Source organism: Pongo abelii, chromosome 19 (assembly GCF_028885655.2).
Source record: "Pongo abelii isolate AG06213 chromosome 19, NHGRI_mPonAbe1-v2.0_pri, whole genome shotgun sequence".
Classification (NCBI taxonomy): Eukaryota; Metazoa; Chordata; class Mammalia; order Primates; family Hominidae; genus Pongo; species Pongo abelii.
The window spans coordinates 88,706,008-88,724,497 of NC_072004.2; the positions used below are offsets into that span (position 1 = coordinate 88,706,008).

The 18,490-nt window shown below is 50.7% G+C and overlaps 1 protein-coding gene across 1 annotated transcript in view; it reads right to left on the reverse strand.

Moving 5' to 3' along the window:
- The window catches only part of CDC42EP4 (CDC42 effector protein 4), a 28,392-nt gene extending 28,198 nt beyond the window's left edge, over window positions 1-194 (reverse strand). The window contains exon 1 of the mRNA XM_009251995.4: window positions 18-194. The gene's annotated coding sequence lies outside the window, so the exon portion shown is untranslated. The remainder of the gene's footprint in view (window positions 1-17) is intronic.
- Window positions 195-18,490: the final 18,296 nt, after the last annotated feature.

Genomic DNA, 18,490 nt, shown 5'->3' on the forward strand with positions numbered 1-18,490 from the left:
GGTTGCCGGTCGCCTACCTCGGTCCCCGGAGACCCGAGCGCCGGGCCGGCTGCGCTGTCCCCTTCGTGGGCTCCGCGCGGCGGCGGGGCAGGCGGCCCCTGTCAGCGCCGGCGTTTGTTTCCCTCTGGCTCTCCGGCGTTCAGGGCTGGGAGCCACCAGGACACTCCCCTTCCAGGCTCCGCCCGCGCCCTCCCCGCGCACCCCTCCCCGCGCACCCCTCCGCGCTGATGTCACGGCGCCGCCGCAGCCAATGGCCGTCGGGAACCTCTGCCCGACTGCTCGGCCTCCTCGGTTCAAACTGAAAGCCTGAGACTTTCCCAACTCAGTATGGGGCAGCCTGGGCCCGCCCGGCTTCCGGGAGACACTCCCGCCCCAGCCTGCGCTCCCGCCGCGAACCCCTACTGGGGCCCCCAGGGCCAGGGGTGCGTCTCCCTCCGGGGGCCTGGCGCGGGGCTCCTTTAAGGCTCTTCCCCATTCGAGCCAGGGCAAGAAACCAAGAACTCCAGCCCAGGTGGCGTTCCTCGTTCCTGCTCCCTCCCGGACCTGCTAACCACCTGGCTGTAGTACTGTCGGGAGATGGGGGCAGGAGGGCTGGCGCCACCAGCTTCGTGGGTGCCATCCCAGACTCTCGCTGGAAACGAGGGAGCGGGGAGGAGCCGGCCAGCCCCGAGGCCAGGCTTGGACTGGGCGTCAGAAATGTTTCTACAGGGTGACAGCCCTTGAGCTCCCCGCATCCCCAAGTCTGTGCCTTTGCCTCCTAATTGTCAGCTGAGGCTAAATTTGCACCAGGTGAACGTCAAAGAGGATCAACTCCTGAGTCCCAGAGCCTGAATCCAAGTCCCAGGCCTTGGATTCCATTCTTTTTAGAGGAATAGTTTCACTTGAAATGATCATTATCAAGGTACAATGCCAGCTGCGAAGTAGTCAACTAAAGTAAAGTGGACAAGGCGTAAAGTGAAAAGTTCCCTTGCCTCTAGCTGAACCCCACCCTCGGTTTTTAAAGGAAGTGAGGGTGAAGGCCCCAGACTTTCCCCATGGCTGCGCGGTCCCTAAGCCCTCAGGAACATTCTGCTTTCTGGGGACAGCACGTTTCCGTTTCCCTCTGCAGTGCGACAGCAACCAGCTCTTGAGATCTGATGGTTTGGCCACTCCATCCCGCTGTGAAAATTAAGTTCTGGGCTGGGCGCAGTGGCTCATGCCTGTAATCCTAGCATTTTGGGAGGCCAAGGCCGCTGGGGGGTCACTTGAGGTCAGAAGTTTGAGACCAGCCTGGCCAACATGGCGAAACCCCATCTCTACTAAAAATACAAAAGTTAGTCGGGCATGGTGGTGGGCGCCTGTAATCCCAGCTACCCAGGAGGCTGAGGCAGGAGAATCGCTTGAACCCGGGAGGTGGAGGTTGCAGTGAGCCGAGATCGTGCTATTGCACTCTAGCCTGGGTGACAGAGGTAGACTCCATTTCAAAAAAAAAAAAAGGAAAATCAAATTCTGAACTGGACATCTGGAGGGAAAGGTAGGGTTTGGAGCCACTTGGGAGGCCGACACTATGTGGATTCGAACCCTGGTGGGGTTATCATGCGTATAAACCAAAAAGTGACTAAGGCAGGTCTCAATCAAATAGAAGTTTAGTTAGCCAAGGTTGAGGATCCACCGGGGAAAAATCACCTTTTTTCCAAAAATGTTTCAGGAACTTCCGTATTTAAAAGAGAAAAAGCAAGCAGGAAAGGAAAAGAAGAGGGAGGGAGGAAAGGCATTGAGGTTACAAGCGTGTGAGGCTCTGATTTAGTGTCTGTAAGTCTGCATTTTACATGTGAAAGGGAATAGAAGAAAAAGTCAATGATGCGTTGTCTCCTCTCAGTATGTCTAAGGGGAGCAAAGGAAATTAGGCTGACACAGGGTTGTGAAACTGCAGCTATCTGGGAACAAAAGGAAAGCAGCTTCTGTGGTTTCCAAGCTTAACTTCCCCCCCACCCCCGCCCCCTTTTTTTTTTTTTTTGAAGACAGAGTCTTGCTCTGTCACCCAGGCTGGAGTGCAGTGCTGCAATCATAGCTCACTATAGCCTTGACCTCCTGGGCTCAATCGATCCTCCCACCTCACCCTCCTGAGTAGCTGAGACTACAGGCGTGCGCCACCACGCCCAGCTACATATTTTGTACTTTTTCTTTTGTAGAGACAGGGTTTCGTCATGTTGCCCAGGCTGGTCTCAAGCTCCTAAGCTCAAGCAATCCACCCACCTCAACCTCCAGAAGTGCTGGGATTTCCGTTTGACATAGTGAATTTGGGGTCCCGAGATTCTATTCTCTTTTACATGGGGAAGTCGCTGATTCCCACCTCTGACCCTTAGCTAGCCTGGCTGTCCTTATGTGTCCAAAGAGCACAGGGCCCCTCTGCTAGCCTCGTCTGGAGGGTGTAAAGAGGAATGAGATATCAGGTGTGAAAGTGCTTTATGACTAGAAAGCAACCAGAATGGAGTTGATTGCTGTCATCATGACCTGGAGCCAAAGGTGTCCTCAAAAGAAGTAGGAGCTGCAACAGGACTGTGGGCAAGGCTCGCTGGATAGAGGTTTGGAGACACCTCTGGCTTGGAATTCTAGCTCTGCCATTTATGAGCTGACAAGTTATCCACCAGCTTCCACATCTGTAAAGTGAGAACAGCAATCTCTACCTTCCCCTATTGGGGTGAATATTAAAAGAGATCACTTAGGCTGGGCGCGGTGGCTCATGCCTGTAATCCCACTGCTTTGGGAGGCTGAAGCCAGTGGATCGCTTGAGCCCAGGAGTTCAAGAGTAACCTGGGCAACATGGTGAAACCCCATCTCTACAAAAATATACAAAAATCAGCCAGGTGTGGTGGTGCATGCCTGTAGTCCCAGCTATTCAGGAGGCTGAGATGGGAGAATCCATTTGAGCCTGGAAGTTGAGGCTGCAGTAAGCCAAGATCATGCCACTACACTCTAACCTGGGCGACAGAGGGAGACCCTGTCTCAAAAAACAAACAAACAAACAAAGGCACCTGGCCATTTGCTGGGCATATGCAGGCCCTCAGTGGGTCCCCTTCTACCACATTGCTTCCAGGTGGAAGTCCTCCCTGGTTCCTGGTGTTCCAGGACCTCTTTCTCCTGAAATCACAGCTTAAGTTAAAAACAAAAACAAAAAACGTTTCTTATTTTGTCTGAGACATCTCCCTCTCCCCATCTCTTTTCTTCCATTTTAAATAAAGTATTTTGGTTTTCTTAGGGCTAGCTGTTAGTAATCTGTTTTCCTTTTCGCAAGCGTTTAGCTTTGGCTTTCCCAATTATCGTCCATATCAATTAAGCACACTTCCAGGACAAAGTCTTTAGGTCCCTTTGTAATTCTGCTCCTTACCCAAATTCAGGCTCCTTCCACAAACATTTAACAACAGTGAGGCTTGCCTATGGGGACAAAGACAATGAAGCCCAGTCCCTGCCCTCAGGACGCCTAGAGTAGAAACAAGCTGCTTCAGGAAGGGACTCAGTAGATGCTTCTAGACCGCATCCTAGCCCTCTGGGGGAAGACGTGATTAGAAGAAAGTGCTCATTTTCTTTGATGGTGGGAATCCCAGACCTGTGGATTTCTCTCCGAAGGATCCACTGAAGCTAAGTTTTGCTCCAACCCTTTAGGCTAGAGCTGTCTATGAGTAACCAGAGGAAATTAACAAAATAAAAAATTTAAGGCTTGAATACATACCTACTTGAAATATCTGGCAAGCTCTAAGCCCCTGACTTTGGAGACGGATTTGAGGTCTTAACTGCACCCTTGGTGTAACTTGACCTGTAAGCCTTTAGGCCTAGGCGTGTGTCTCTGCCTGTCTGGGGCCGCTGGGGCCTGCCTCTGGGACTTGGGCGTGCATGATCCTTGCAGCTTCATGGACCTGCCCCTCCCTAATATCCACCCCCACCCCCCAACATATATTAGGTAGATGCAAAAGTTATTGCGGTTTTTGCCATTACTTTCAATGGCAAAAACTGCAATTACTTTTTTGCACCAACATACTACATCCCAGTGTTTGTTAACATTGAGTTCTGGGCATTTTAGTTCACATTATTTTGTCCCAGCTCTACGAGGTTAATTAGTCCTATTTCCTTTTTTTTTTTTTCTTTGAGACGGAGTCTCCCTCTGTCACCCAGGCTGGAGTGCAGTGGCTTGATCTCAGCTCACTGCAAGCTCTGCCTCCCAGGTTCACACCATTCTCCTGCCTCAGCCTCCCTAGTAGCTGGGACTACAGGTGTCCGCCACCACGCCCGGTTACTTCTTTGTATTTTTAGTAGAGACGGGGTTTCACCATGTTAGCCAGGATGGTCTCGATCTCCTGACCTCGTGATCTGCCCGCCTCGGCCTCCCAAAGTGCAAGATCACAGGCGTGAGCCACTGTGCCCGGCCAATTTGTCCTGTTTCCTTGGAGGGGCTAGAAGTTCCACTCATTCCAGTCTGGTGTTTGTCCTAAAGTATGACTCTGGGCAGGTCATTTCTCTTCGTGAAATAAGCTATCTCCCCAAGCAAGAATACTATAACTTTCTATGTCTATTCCTTTTTTTTTTTTTTTTTTTTTTTTTAGGATTCTTGCTCTGACGCCCAGGCTGCAGTGCAGTCCACAATCTCAGTTCACTGCAGCCTCCGCCTCCCGCGTTCAAGCGATTCTCCTGACTCAGCCACCTGAGTAGCTGGGATTATAGGTGCCCACTACCAATTAGCCAATTCCTGGCTAATTTTTTTTTTTTTTCAGTAGAGACAGGTTTTACCATGTTGGCCAGGCTGATCTCGAACTCTTGACTTCAAGTGATCTTCCCTCCTCGGCCTCCCAAAGGACTGGGATTATAGGTGTGAGCCACTGTGCCCGGCTTTCATGTCTATTTTGAGCCCCCCTTCCCCTACTGAGGTGAGACAAGATGGTCCTGGACTGAATCTCAAGGTGCCACCAGGGCTCGATGTCAGCACAGTTTGGGTAGAGCCTTGGTGATCCAGGTCAGGAGCCCATCAGCTGGGGTGGCCTGGTGCTGGGCTGTTCACTCCTATGCCTGCTAGAGAGAGGCTCTTTCATGCCTTGCTTCCCCGTTCTTGGGAACCACCTGGAGCCCTTTCACGGGCTGGGGCAACCTGCTGAGCAGCTGGGAAAATCCTGAAGATACCAAACTACTGGCAGAGTGCCTGGGGCTCCAGAGAAGACTCCCCCACCATGATGGGGAAAAGTACCTGCATCTGGGAGCTCTTTCTGACCCAGGTTTCAGGGGCATAACCCTGATTTTCTGGGGGAGTTCACACACATCAGGGGGCTGAGGCAGCCAGTGCCTGCCTAGAGAGTAAAGCAATACGATTTTCCCTTGTCCTCCTTGGGGACAGGGTGGTGTTGAGTTCATGTTTGAACCTCCAGCGTGGGTTGGCACACAGTACATTTGCTAGACGAATGAGCAGTGTTCACAGCCCACATCCCTCCCTTCTTCCATTTGCAACCCCAGCCTTGACTAAGCTCTGTATGGTCACTTTTTCCCTGAAATGAGCTGTACTGGCCCACAGGGTCACACATCCTCCCAGAACGGCAGCTCCCGAGGGTTCACAGCACAAATGGGCTCAGGGGGTGAGGGAGGCCGCTGTGTCTCAGAGGTCCCCTGGCCCAGAGAGACGCCGTTCACAAGGCTGGGGGTTCTCTGGAGGCAGGAGGTGAAAATAGGATTGAACTAGGCTCAAAGACGGGATGAGGTGTGTGAAGGAGCAGTAGCAGAGCAGAGACGTCATGAAATTTACAGGAAATGCGTCCAGACGTGGGGCTTAGAACACCTGGGTTGTACTTATTGTGTGACCTTGGAGGAGTCGTCTTATCACTTTGAGTCATACCTGTAAGGGGCGCATGGTAATAATTCAAGCCATAGGAAGCTATCAGAAGAATGGAAGGAGATAAGGCGTGTGATCTTGCTTCCTGAAAAGTCTAAAGGAAGGCCCTAGCTACTATGAGGTTGTTACTAAGTTGAGCTTTAGGGTTCTGGGTACTGTGGCTCCCTCCTTCCCTCTGCAAGGAAAAGACAGACAGACAGGCCTCCGACACCCCACTCAGGAATCTGTCACTGTGCATTGTCAGGTTATTAACAGGCCACTCCTGACCACTCAGCTGGGACATTTCCAAGAAAGCAGGAGATGATATTAAATTTCTTGTTCATCCAGCAGGGAGAAAAGAGTGGGCAAGAAAGATACAGCAAAAGCTCCTGGCTGCTGAGAAAATTAGCAGAGAAGTCAACTAAAGGCAGTAAAACTTGCAAGCAGGGGCCCTGGAAGGAATGTTTCCTGTGACCCCCGGATTTCTGAAGCCCAGAGCTTCACCCACTGTGACCCGTGGCAAAAATGGCGGAGCCCAGCCACGCCTCTGAGCAGAGGATTCCACCTGGTGCTCCAAAGGCCTGAGAGTCCTGGTTAGAAACACGGGCCCTAGGGCCAGATGATAGTGGCTTTGAATCTAAATTGTCACTGTGATCTGAGAAGTCCCTTGAGCTCCCCCAGGGCTTGGTCTCATTTGCACAATGAAGACTACATGAGATCCCACTCATGCTGATGGCGTGGGGTTGGTGGCTAACGCAGGTCAGAACTCATCCCCAAGCTAGGACCACACCAAGTTGTCACTACTTGGATGCTGGCTGTTCTCACAGTTAAAAGGACCTAAGTTTGGGAGGCCAAGGCACGTGGATCACTTGAGGTCAGGAGTTGGCGGGTGCCTGTAATCTCAGGTACTAGGGAGGCTGAGGCAGGAGAATCGCTTGAACCTGGGAGGCAGAAGTTGCAGTGAGACAAGATCACACCACTGCACTCCAGCCTGGATGACAGAGCGAGACCCTATCTCTGAAAATAAATAAATAAATAAATAAATAAATAGGACCGAAGTTAGACTTTCTGGAGCAAGCTTCGTTCTGACATTCATCCTTGCCACAGAATGGGGCAATCCCTGTTAATGTTTCCGAGAACTGAGCTAACAGGAAAAAAAATTAACAGCATTATATGCAAGAAGCAGTCCTGGGCTTCTGATAAAGGACTCAGACTCTGGTGGGCTCACCCAGAGGGGCCCCCCTTATGTCATTGTCTCTGGGGAAGGGTGGGTGGGGACCCAGCTCTGCTGGAGAACAGCCGGTGATAGCCAGAAGCCCTCAGGGTGTCTAGAGGGATGGAAAGAAAAGATAATAGGTGAAGCAAAGCACTTCTGTTTGTATCCAGAAAAGGCCTCTCCCCTGAGAGCCCAGCTCAGTGGCAAATGGGACTTAAATAAGGATCACTTAGAAAAGGCAGGGCCACTTCTAGAGCACTTTACTTATCGAGTACTTTACTGTATGTAAAGATTTCTGCATCTCAAATATACAGAGTGGTTGCCATTATGATTCCCATTGCAGATAAAAAAGAGAAAAGGCCAGATGCAGCGGCTCACACCTGTAATCCCAGCACTTTGGGAGGCCGAGGCAGGCAGATCACCTGAGGTCAGGAGTTCGAGATCAGCCTGGCCAACATAGTGAACCCCTGTCTCTACTAAAAATACAAAAATTAGCCGGGTGTGGTGGCCCATGCCTATAATCCCAGGTACTTGGGAGGTTGAGACAGGAGAATCACTTGAACCCAGGAGGGTGGAGGTTGAAGTGAGCCAAGATCACACCACTGCACTCCAGCCTGGGCGACAGAGCGAGACTCTATCTCAAAAACAAACAAACAAACAGAAAAGACTGAGTAATTTGCCTAGGATTATGCAGCTAGTGAGGCCAGATCTTGGGTTGGAAACAGGTTGATGGTCAGGCTCCAGCCATAGAACCATGAGACGGTAGGGAAGGAAGTTTCCAGCTGAAACAGAAATGATCCCGTTACTATACTGAGCCACGGTGGGCAAGAGGAGGTTGCTAGGGGAGACTGGCATGATCTTCACCAAGCAGACAGGCTTCTATGTGCCCAGGAGGAGTTTACATTGCTTCAAAGAGAACGGACTCACCCTGCCTGAAGGCACCTCTTAGCAAGCTATAGTAGTGTCTCAAATCGCCACCTGCCCCCCTCACCCTTTGCTCCCTGCTCAAGACCACATCTAAACCAAAGGCCCCGATTAAATCGCTTCCTAGAGCTCAGCACATGGCCCAGGGGTGAGGATTACTAGAGCTGATGGCATCACTAAGCATTCTCTTCGTCCCAATGTGATGTGACACCTCTGCCCAGATGTTCCCAGTGCTTAAAGGAGCAGCCCTCTCAAATCAGTAGGTTCTGGTATCTGTACCTTTTGTTGGGGGCACTCCCACCTCCTTCCTTCTCTTTTTACTGAGCTCCCAAAATCCCAGACCCTTGGGTAAACTTCTGATGCTTCTATACTTCTATTTGACCCTAGGGTCTCCCTGCATTTTCCCAGCCATCCTGGGCACAGAAAGGGAGACTCTTCTGGAAGAAAATGGGCTTTAAGATACATGTGAGATAGGGCCAGCTCTACTATAATTCACAAAAATCATAATTAAATTTTTTTACTATAATTAAAAAAACCAAAAACTAGCCAGGCATGGTGGCACGCACCTATAGTCCCAGTTGCTGGAGAGACTGAGGCAGGAGAATCGCTTGAACCTGGGAGGCGGAGGTTCCAGTGAGCCAAGATGGTGCCACTGTACTCCAGCCTGGGCAACAGAGCAAGACTCTGTCTCAAAAAAAAAAAAAAGAAGTGAGAAGGGAGAAGGGCCTGGCATCTCTGTGTCCCTTCTTGTGGGGAGAGTGAGGAAAAGCTATGTATGAACTGGATGGAACTGTCAAAGCTGGTCTTTGTGGCTGTGGAGTTTGTTTTCTCTTCTCCAGCTTTCAGTTTCCTGAGTGTTGGCATGTGTGCGTGTGTGTGTGTCCTTTGGTCCTGGGAAGCCTTTGAGTCATAACAATAACTCATCCTAGTCTGATGTCAAGGCTAATCTATACTTCCCAGCTTGATGGCTTGAATGCTGCAGGGCATGAGTTTTCTCCACTCTCCAACCCCTCTGTTACCTCTACAAGCCTTTTGCTCTCCAGAAAGCAGTTGCATTTGAAGGCAAAAGACATGTTAGTTCAGCTAGGAATGAGGAGTCAGGGAGCGCATCGCCCTGGGCCCGGACCCCAGCCCCTGACTGGCAGTGTTTTTGAGTAGCCAGTGAAATCCCGGCTGAGTTGTGGCCTGGGAGTCCTCCAGCAAAGCAAAACTTGGCTCATCCAAGGTCACCAAGAGGCAACAAGGACAGAGAGATAGGGTGAGGAGGCTCAGGAGCCTCGTAATTGAATCTATAATAAACTAATTACATGCATGAAAATGTGCGGATGAGAATGTTTCTCTCTTTTGTATGAGCAAACAATTTGGCCAATTTAAGGAGAATGATTTAGTGTTAGGGATCGCCTAAGCCACTCTGTTTTCAGAACAGAAAATAAAATCCAAAGGTGTCAAGTGAAGGCCGGCGCAGTGGCTCACGCCTGTAATTCCAGCACTTTGGGAGGCCAAGGCAGGAGGATCGCTTGAGCCCAGGAGTTTGAGACCAGCCTGAGCAACACAGTAAGACCTCATCTCTACAAACAATAATAATAATAAGTATTAGCCAAGCGTGGTGGCGCATGTCTGTGGTCCCATCTACTGAAGAGGCTGAGATGAGGCGTGAGATGCATGAACCCAGGCAGCCGAGGCTGCTATGAGCCATGATTGTGCCAGTGCACTCCAGCCTGGGCAACAGAGCAAGACTCTGTCTCAAAAAAAGAGACGAGTCAAGTGACTTGTTCAAGGGCACACAGCCAGCTACTAGCAGAATCTGGGATAAGAGACATGAACTCCCCTAACCCAGGGCCAGTGCTTCTGCTACATGAGTGGTTTTCAAACATTTATTTTTGTAAGCAGGGGGTTCCTTCCCTCTCCTTCCCCTGCCACCTTACAAGTGAAACATACATGATATCAAACAGATCAAGGTAGTCCCGCTATGTGGTGAAGTGGGGTGAGGGTTCCAGAACCCCATCTGCTTTGCCTTTTTCGATGCAGTTCTTGGGGTACCTCTGGGAGGTCTTAAGCCTTCAGGAAACTGAAAACTACAGCACTAAACCTAACAATAATAAGCCCTCAATACAGTTTCCATAAGACCTAGGTATTATTCTGAATTTTATATGTAGTAGCTCCTTCAATTTCCAGAAACTCCGTGAGACCCCCACACCAGTGGGGCTGCAGGAGTTGTAAGCTTTGCAGAGGTCCCTCCTCCACATGCATGTCCTGACAAACACCATCTCTTGGAGGCCAAGCACAGTGGCTCACACCTGTAATCCCAGCACTTTGGGAGGCCAAGGTGGGCAGATCACTTAAGGTCAGGAGTTCAAGACCAGCCTGGCCAACATGATGAAACCCCATCTCTACTAAAAATACAAAACTTAGCTGGGCCTGATGCCATGTGCCTGTAGGCCGAGGTGGGAGAGTCACTTGAACCTGGTGGCAGAAATTGCAGTGAGCTGAGATCGCGCCACTGCACTCCAGCCTGGGTGACAGAGTGAGACTCTTTCTTAAAAAAACAAACAAACAAAAAACAACAAAAAATCTTTTGACATCTGGGCTCCTGAAATGGAATCTTTGCTAGCAGAGGGTGACTTTTTGTTCAGATATCCTGTCGCATAATCCTGCCCTTGAACCTTACCTCATCTCCCCATTCCTTCCCTGTTTTTTAATTCACCACCACCCCTGATGTGGCTATGGGTTGGGAAGCTTTTAGCCTCGAAGAACCCATAGGCAGACTTGCTTGGGTTCTCCAAAGGCAAACCACTTGCCTCCTCTTAACTTGATCAGAGGCAGCCTAAAGCTATATTCTGTCTGGCATCCACAATTACTGCCAAATAAACTCTTCCCCAAGCAACCACTTTATTATGCCTCTGGAGTCTATGAATCTCAGGAATTTGGAAGGCACACAGAATGGCTTGTTTCTGCTCCTGATGCAAGGGGTCTCAGCTAGGCAGACTCAAAGATGAGAGGGGACTCAGTGGTTAGGGGCTGGAACCTTCTGAGTCATCTTCACTCACATGTCTGGTGGTTGGTGCCAGCTGTGCTGTCAGCCAGAACACGTGCCTAGTTTCTCCACATGGGGTAGTTTAGGCTTCCTCACAAGATGGCAGCCAAGTGTCAAGCTCCAGAGTCCCAAGAGAACCAGGAAACTATCACTTTTTTTTTTTTTTTGAGATGGAGTTTTGCTCTTGTTGCCCAGGCTAGAGTGCAATGGCTCGATCTTGGCTCACTGCAACCTCTGCCTCCTGGGTTCGAGCGATTGTTCTGCCTCAGCCTCCTGAGTAGCTGGGATTACAGGCGCCCACCACCACGCCCGGCTAATTTTTTTTTTGTTTTTTTTTGCATTTTTGGTAGAGAAGAGGTTTCACCGTCTTAGCCAGGCTGGTCTGGTACTCCTGACCTCAAGTGATCCACCCGCTTGGGCCTCCCAAAATGCTGGGATTACAGGCCTGAGCCACCATGCCCGCCCAGGACTTCCACATCTTTTGAGGGGGACACTATTCAACCCATAACCATGACCTAGCCTTGAAAGTCACATGGCATCACCTCTGCTGTGTCACCAGCCCCTCCCCCCAGGAACAAGGGGAGGGAGTGTGGACTCCCTCTTGATGGGAAGTGTGTCTGGGGCATATAAGGTGGGAGATACTGTTGCAGTCATTTTTAGAAGATGCAATCTGCCAAGAAAGTGTTTCAAAAACATTTATTTTTAGTTGCTAGTATTTAAGCATAAGGGGAATTTACATAAAACTTGATTTCTGGTACTTAAAAAAATCAGAAGAACCCGACAGCATTGGGCTCTGATTTCCCCATGGCAGCAGCCAGTGAGAGCTGCCCCCTTTAGGAGGCAGGGCGCTCCAGCTGACCCATTTCCTGGGTACCCACTTCTGAGGCCCCACCATGTCAGTTGCCATTACTCACCATGCGGAGCTGTGACTTCCCTTGCACGTAGCCTGCTTCTCTCGGGTCAGTACTTGCTGCCTGCTCTCTGGGCAACTGAGGGGGTCCCCTTTTCCCCCACCCCAGGCTGTGCAGAGTAAGATCCCTGGGCAACTGAGGGTGCTCCCCGTTCCCCCCACCCTCTGTCCCTCTGCCCCAGGTTGTGCAGAGGGAGGTCCTTGGGGTGGAACCCCAGGAACTTCCCCCAGGGTGAAATCCCAGTGTCATGATCTTAACAACTCACCCTGCTACCCTGAGAACCAACAGAAGGCAACAGACGTGAGCCTGGCCCCTGATTCACAGCCCCAGTGTCTGCGGGACTGGTCTGGGCAGGAGGACGAGGCTGGACAAGCATAGGCAGCTAGCTGATTGCAGGGCGAAGGACAGGGTGGGGGTGGGGAGGCTGCCTGGAAAACTGCAAACAGATGTGGTCATCACAGCCACCCTCCCAGGGCCCACCAGCGCCGCCTCCTTCTGCCCCTCCCCCACAGGCCTCCTTCCAATAAATGACGTTGAGGCTACTTCTGAGGTAGCTTCCCTGACCTCCTGCCCTTCCCATCCACATGTATCTTCTAGAACCTTCCCAGATCTTCCCTGTGACTGGCCAAATCCCTTTACCGCAAATGCTATGGAAGTAAACAACACCAAATTTGCCAACGCTGTTTCTATCTCGTCTTAGGAGCCTCCAACTGGAGCAATAATTTTCTCCGTGGAAGAGTCTGTGGAACAGAAGCAGCCCAGGTCTTGGGTCAGAGAATGGTCCTTGCTGTGCCGGGTCTTGTGTAGGAGTGTGGGCCGGTCCCATCACCCAAAAAGCAGAGCCCTTTTCAAGCCTGGATTGGGAGAGTCCCCAGGCAATAGGGATGTCCCTGGAGACCCTAGCTCTGTTACCTCCCATAGTTACTTAGCATCTCTGTATCTCCTGCTCCTGCCTTTGTAAGGTTAAGTGATTTAACTTATGCAAAGTGCTGTGCAAAGCGTTTAACACTTGCATGCATCTTTGATGAAGTTCCCTTTCCTTCATCTAGCCACATACTGTTGGGTTCTAGTAGAGTTTGGCCAATGTAGAAAGACTCGCCTTGCCCTTTGCACTCCCAGAGTAGCGCGAGGGTGAAGTGAGCCCAGGTACCAGGATAGAAGCCTGCCCTGCTTCCCCACGTACCAGGTAATGTGCCAGGCCAAGAAAGCAGCATGTCCTTCCTTCTCCCTTTGCGCCCCACCTCCAATGCACCAGTGCTCCCCAGAGCCCCCCAGAGCCCCCACCTGTACCCAGAGCCAGACACAGATGACAGGGGAGAGGCCCTGGAGTTCCAGTCCCGGCATCTGTGATTAATATTTTGCAGGTTGATGGCAGGTGAGCATTTTTCCTGATCCAGGGGAATGACTTGTTTGGCTCTTAGTGAGGGGTGGAAACAATTTTAAAAGTCGGGGGAGGGGGAGGTTGGGAAGAAACAGGAAAACAAGTATCCCATAGTTGCCAATTGAACCCAGGGCTGGCTGATGCTTTTCTACAGAAATCTAAGACGGCTGGGGGAGGGAGCAGGGAGGAAGAGGAGGGGAGTGGAGGGGAGGCCCAAGGTCCCAGAGGGGCCGTCCTGGGGTCCCGCTGGAGTCTGGGAGTTTACTGAACCTAAACTCCCAAAGAGAAAAGATGCACATTGGAGATCCCAGGAGAGCTGCTCATTCATTCTCTAGGGCTGCTGTAATCAATGACCACAAACTGGGCGCCTTAAGCCAACAGAAATATCCTCTCTCACAGTTATGAGGCTAGAAGTCCAAAATCAAGTTATCAGTAGGGCTGTGCTCCCTCTGAAGGCTTAGGGGAGAATTCTTGCTTGGCTCTTCCCATTTCTGAGGGTTCCAGGCAGTCCCTGGCATTTCTTAGCTTGTTGCTTCATCACTCCAAGCGCTGCCTGTGTCCTCACATGGCTTTCTACTCTGTGTGTGTGTCTGTGTCGTCTCTCTCTCTCTTTTCTTCAACTTGGATTTTGCATTCATGGGGTACATGTGCAGGTTTGTTGCCTGGGTATACTGCGTGATGCTGAGGTTTGGGGTGTGACTGATCTCGTCACCCAGGTAGTGGACATAGTACCCAATAGGGAGTTTTTCAGCCCATGTCCTCTCCCTCTCCTTCTTCTTTTTTTTTTTTTTTTTTGGTGTGTTTTGTGTGCTTTATTTTTTATTTTTATTTATTTATTTATTTTTTGAGACAGAGTCTCGCTCTGTCACCCAGGCTGGAGTGCAGTGGTGCAATCTTGGCTCACTGCAAGCTCCGCCTTGCAGGTTCACGCCATTCTCCTGCCTCAGCCTCCTGAGTAGCTGGGACTACAGGCGCACACCACCACACCCGGCTAATTTTTTTGTATATTTAGTAGAGACGGGGTTTCACTGTGTTAGCCAGGATGGTCTCGATCTCCTGACCTCGTGATCTGCCCGCCTTGGCCTCCCAAAGTGCTGGGATTACAGGTGTGAGCCACAGCGCCTGGCCATGTGTGCTTTATTTTTTGTGGTGGAGTCTCGCTCTGTCGCCCAGGCTGGAGTGCAGTGGCACGATCTTGGCTCATTGCAACCCCCACCTCCCAGGTTCAAGTGATTCTCCTGCCTCAGGCTTCCGAGTAGCTGGGATTACAGGCGCCCACCACCACAGCTGGTTAACTTTTGTATTTTTTAGTAGAGACGGGGTTTCATCATGTTGGCCAGGCTGGTCTTGAACTCCTGACCTGAAGCGATCTGCCTGCCTCAACCTCCCAAAATGCTGGGATTACAGGCGTGAGCCACTGTGCCTCGCTTTTTATTTTTTATTTTTATTTTTTTTTGAGATAGGGTCTCTGTCACCCAAACTGGAGTGCAGCGATATAATTTTGGCTCACTGCAACCTCTGCCTCCCAGGTTCAAGCGATCCTCTTGCCTCAGCCTCCCAAGTAGCTGGGACTACAGGCACGTGCCACCATGCCTGGCTAATTTTTGTATATTTGGTAGAGATGGGGTTTTGCCATGTTGGCCAGGCTGGTCTCAAACTCCTGGGCTCAGGTGATCCACCCGCCTCAGCCTCCTGATGTGCTGGGATTACAGCTGTGGGCCACCGTGCCTGGCTTTCTTCTTTTTTTTTTTTGTTTTTGTTTTTTTGTAGTGATAAAGTCTCACTATGTTGCCCAGGCTTGTCTGGAACTCATGGGCTCAAGCAATCCTCCCGCTTCGGCCTCCCAAATTACAAGGGTGAGTCACCACGCCCGGCTATCCTCTCTTCTTTTTCTTTCTTTCTTTTTTTTTTTTTTTTTTTGAGACGGAGTCTCTCTCTGTCGCCCAGGCTGGAGTGCAGTGGCGCAATCTCGTCTCACTGCGAGCTCTGCCTCCCAGGTTCATGCCATTCTCCTGCCTCAGCCTCCTGAGTAGCTGGGACTACAGGCGCCCGCCACCACGCCCGGCTAATTTTGTTTTTGTATTTTTACTAGAGATGGGGTTTCACCGTCTTAGCCAGGATGGTCTCGATCTCCTGACCTCGTGATTTGCCTGCCTTGGCCTCCCCAAGTGCTGGGATTACAGGCGTGAACCACCGCACCCAGCCTCTCTCTTCTTTCTCATAAGGACACAAATCATTGGATTTAGGGCCAGTCTAATCCAATATGATCTCATCTTAACTAATTACATCTGCAGAGAACCTGCTTCCAAATAAGGTCACATTCTGAGGTTCCTGGTGGATGTGATTTTTGGGGGGACCACATTTAGCCTACTGCACTGCCCTTGACAATCTTATCTGGGAGTCACACCAGAACCCCGCAGAGGTTCTAGCAAGTGTGGACTTGACACAAACTATTTTAGACCAGGGTTCTGCAAACTTCTGACCCCATCTGTTTCTGTATGGCCCATGAGCTAAGAATGATTGTTACATGTTTAAATGATTCAGAAAAAAATAAAAGCCAGAATGATATTTCGTTACATGTGAAAATTATATGCAATTCAAATTTCAGAGTCTTTAAATAAAATTGGATTGGAACACAGCCATGCACATATGTTTATGTATTCTCTGTGGTTGCTTCTGCACTACGACAGAGACTCTGTGGCCCACAGAGCCCCTTAGGGAAAATGTTTGCTGAGGCCGGGCACAGTGGCTCACCTCTGTAATCCCAGCACTTTGGGAGGCTGAGGCAGGCAGATCATCTGAGGTCAGGAGTCAGAGACCAGCCTGGCCAACATGGTGAAACCCTGCCTCTACTAAAAGTACGAAAATTAGCCGGGTGTGGTGGTGCGTGCCTATAATTCCAACTACTCAGGAGGCTGAGGCAGGAGAATCACTTTAACCCACGAGGCAGAAACTGCAGTGAGCCGAGATCATGCCACTGCACTCCAGCCTGGGCGACAGAGTGAGACTGTGTCTCAAAACAAAAAAAAGTTTGTTGACCCCAGGAACATTTTTTCTTTTTTTTTTCTTCTTTTTTTTTTTTTGAGACGGAGTCTCACTCTGTCGCCCAGGCTGGAGTGCAGTGGCGCGATCTCGGCTCACTGCAAGCTCCGCCTCCTGGGTTCATGCCATTCTCCTGCCTCAGCCTTCCGAGTAGCTGGGACTACAGGCGCCTGCTACCACGCCCGGCTAATTTTTTGTATTTTTAGGAGAGACGGGGTTTCACCATGTTAGCCAGGATGGTCTCGATCTCCTGACCTCGTGATCTGCCCGCCTTGGCTTCCCAAAGTGCTGGGATTACAGTCGTGAGCCACCGCGCCCGGCCGGAACATTTTTTCTTTAAGAGACAAGATCTTGCTCTGTTGCCCCGGCTGCAGTGTAGTGATGCAACCATAGCCCATTGCAGCCTCGACCTCCTGGACTCAAGTGACCCTCTTGCCTCAGCCTCCCGAGTAGCTGGGACTATAGGTGCATGCCACCACGCCCAGCTAAAGGACAATGTTGTTTGGAAGTAATGTTTCCTGCCTCATCTGTGGCCCGCCCAGAGTTTGGAGGTCTCCCCTAGATTTCTCCTCTAGGTCAAGCAGTGTCTTAACCCTGGGTGAAAGCTGCTTCATGGTTAAAAGAGGGGGCACAACGAAGCCAGGCAGCCAGAGTTCAAATTCTGGTTCTGGCACTTCCATGGCAGGTCCCTTCACCTCTCCACTCACGGCATCTTTTTTTTTGTTTGTTTTTGAGACAGAGTCTCACTTTGCCACCCAGGCTGGAGTGCAATGGCTCGATCTCGGCTCACTGCAACCTCTGCTTCCCAGGTTCAAGTGATTCTCCTGCCTCAGCCTCCCGAGTAGCTGGGAGTATAGGCGCACACCACCATGCCCGGCTAATTTTGTATTTTTAGTAGAGACGAGGTTTCTCCATGTTGGTCAGGCTGGTCTTGAACTCCCGACCTCAGGTGATCTGCCTTCCTCTGCCCCACAAAGTGCTAGGATTATAGGCGTGAGCCGCTGTGCCCAGCCCCCCGTCAAAGACTTCTTACCTTCTACAACACACTAGAAAATCCCACCCTTTGTGGTAGAAGCGCTCAGCAAACCTCTTTGGATCCAATTTCACTCACTCTTAATGGGTGTTGAGAAAAGAGTGTATGAGACGTGCATATGATGGGCCCTGGGTATAAGAGGGGAAGGGGTCATGGGGACAGCAGCACCAGAAGGCACAGGGAAGCAGCGCCATGGGCCTGCTGGTCCCGTTGGCCCCCACCTTGCTGTGCGCCCCACTGGGAGGCTACCCCATATGGATGGCATCTCAGTGTCTTCCAAATTCTCATTTGGTTTGGACCATAAGAAGACCAGGCAGTTGGGAGGCTGAGGTGGGAGGATTGCTTGAGCCCAGGACCAGCGTGGGCAACATGGTGAGTTCTCATATCTACCAAAAAAAAAAAAAAAAAAAGGAAGAAATTGGCTGGGTATGGTGGTGCATGCTTATAGTCCTAGCTATTTGGGAGGCTGAGGCAGGAGGATGGCTTGAGCTCAGGAGTTCAAGGCTGCAGTGAGCCATGATCATGCCACTGCACTGCAGCCTGGGTGATAGAGCAAGACCCTGTCTCAGGAAAAGAAAAAAAAAAAAAAAAAAGCCAGACACGGTGGCAGCACAGTGGCTCACACTTTGGGAGGCTGAGGCAGGAAGATACCTTGAGCCCAGGAGTTCGAGACCACCCTGGGCAACATAGCAAGAACTTCTCTCTATTTTAAAAGAAAGTAAAAAAAAAAAATTATTAAAATAATAATAAAGAAAGAAAGAAAAAGCCCAGGAGAATGGAAGATGGGAGGAGAGCAAGGTTGGGAGCTATGGATCCCCTAGCACCCTCCCTGCCTCTGTTGGGCATCTCTGTCTCTTACCAGCCATCTCTGTCTGCAGGTTCCAGTGACTTCTCCCTGCGTTTGCCAGCCAGGCCTGGGGTGGTGACGACCCCAGCTCTCACTACCCCTGGGTCCTTACCCACTATCTGGTGAATGGTCTCTTCCTGAAACTCCTGAAATGGGCCTGCGTTGAGTGTGCCATTGCTTTCCAGCTTGACTGCTAGACTCCGAAAGGTCGGTTCAGCTCTCCCTCCCAAAGTGCTGGGATTACAGGAGTGAGCCACCGCACCTAGCCAACTTTT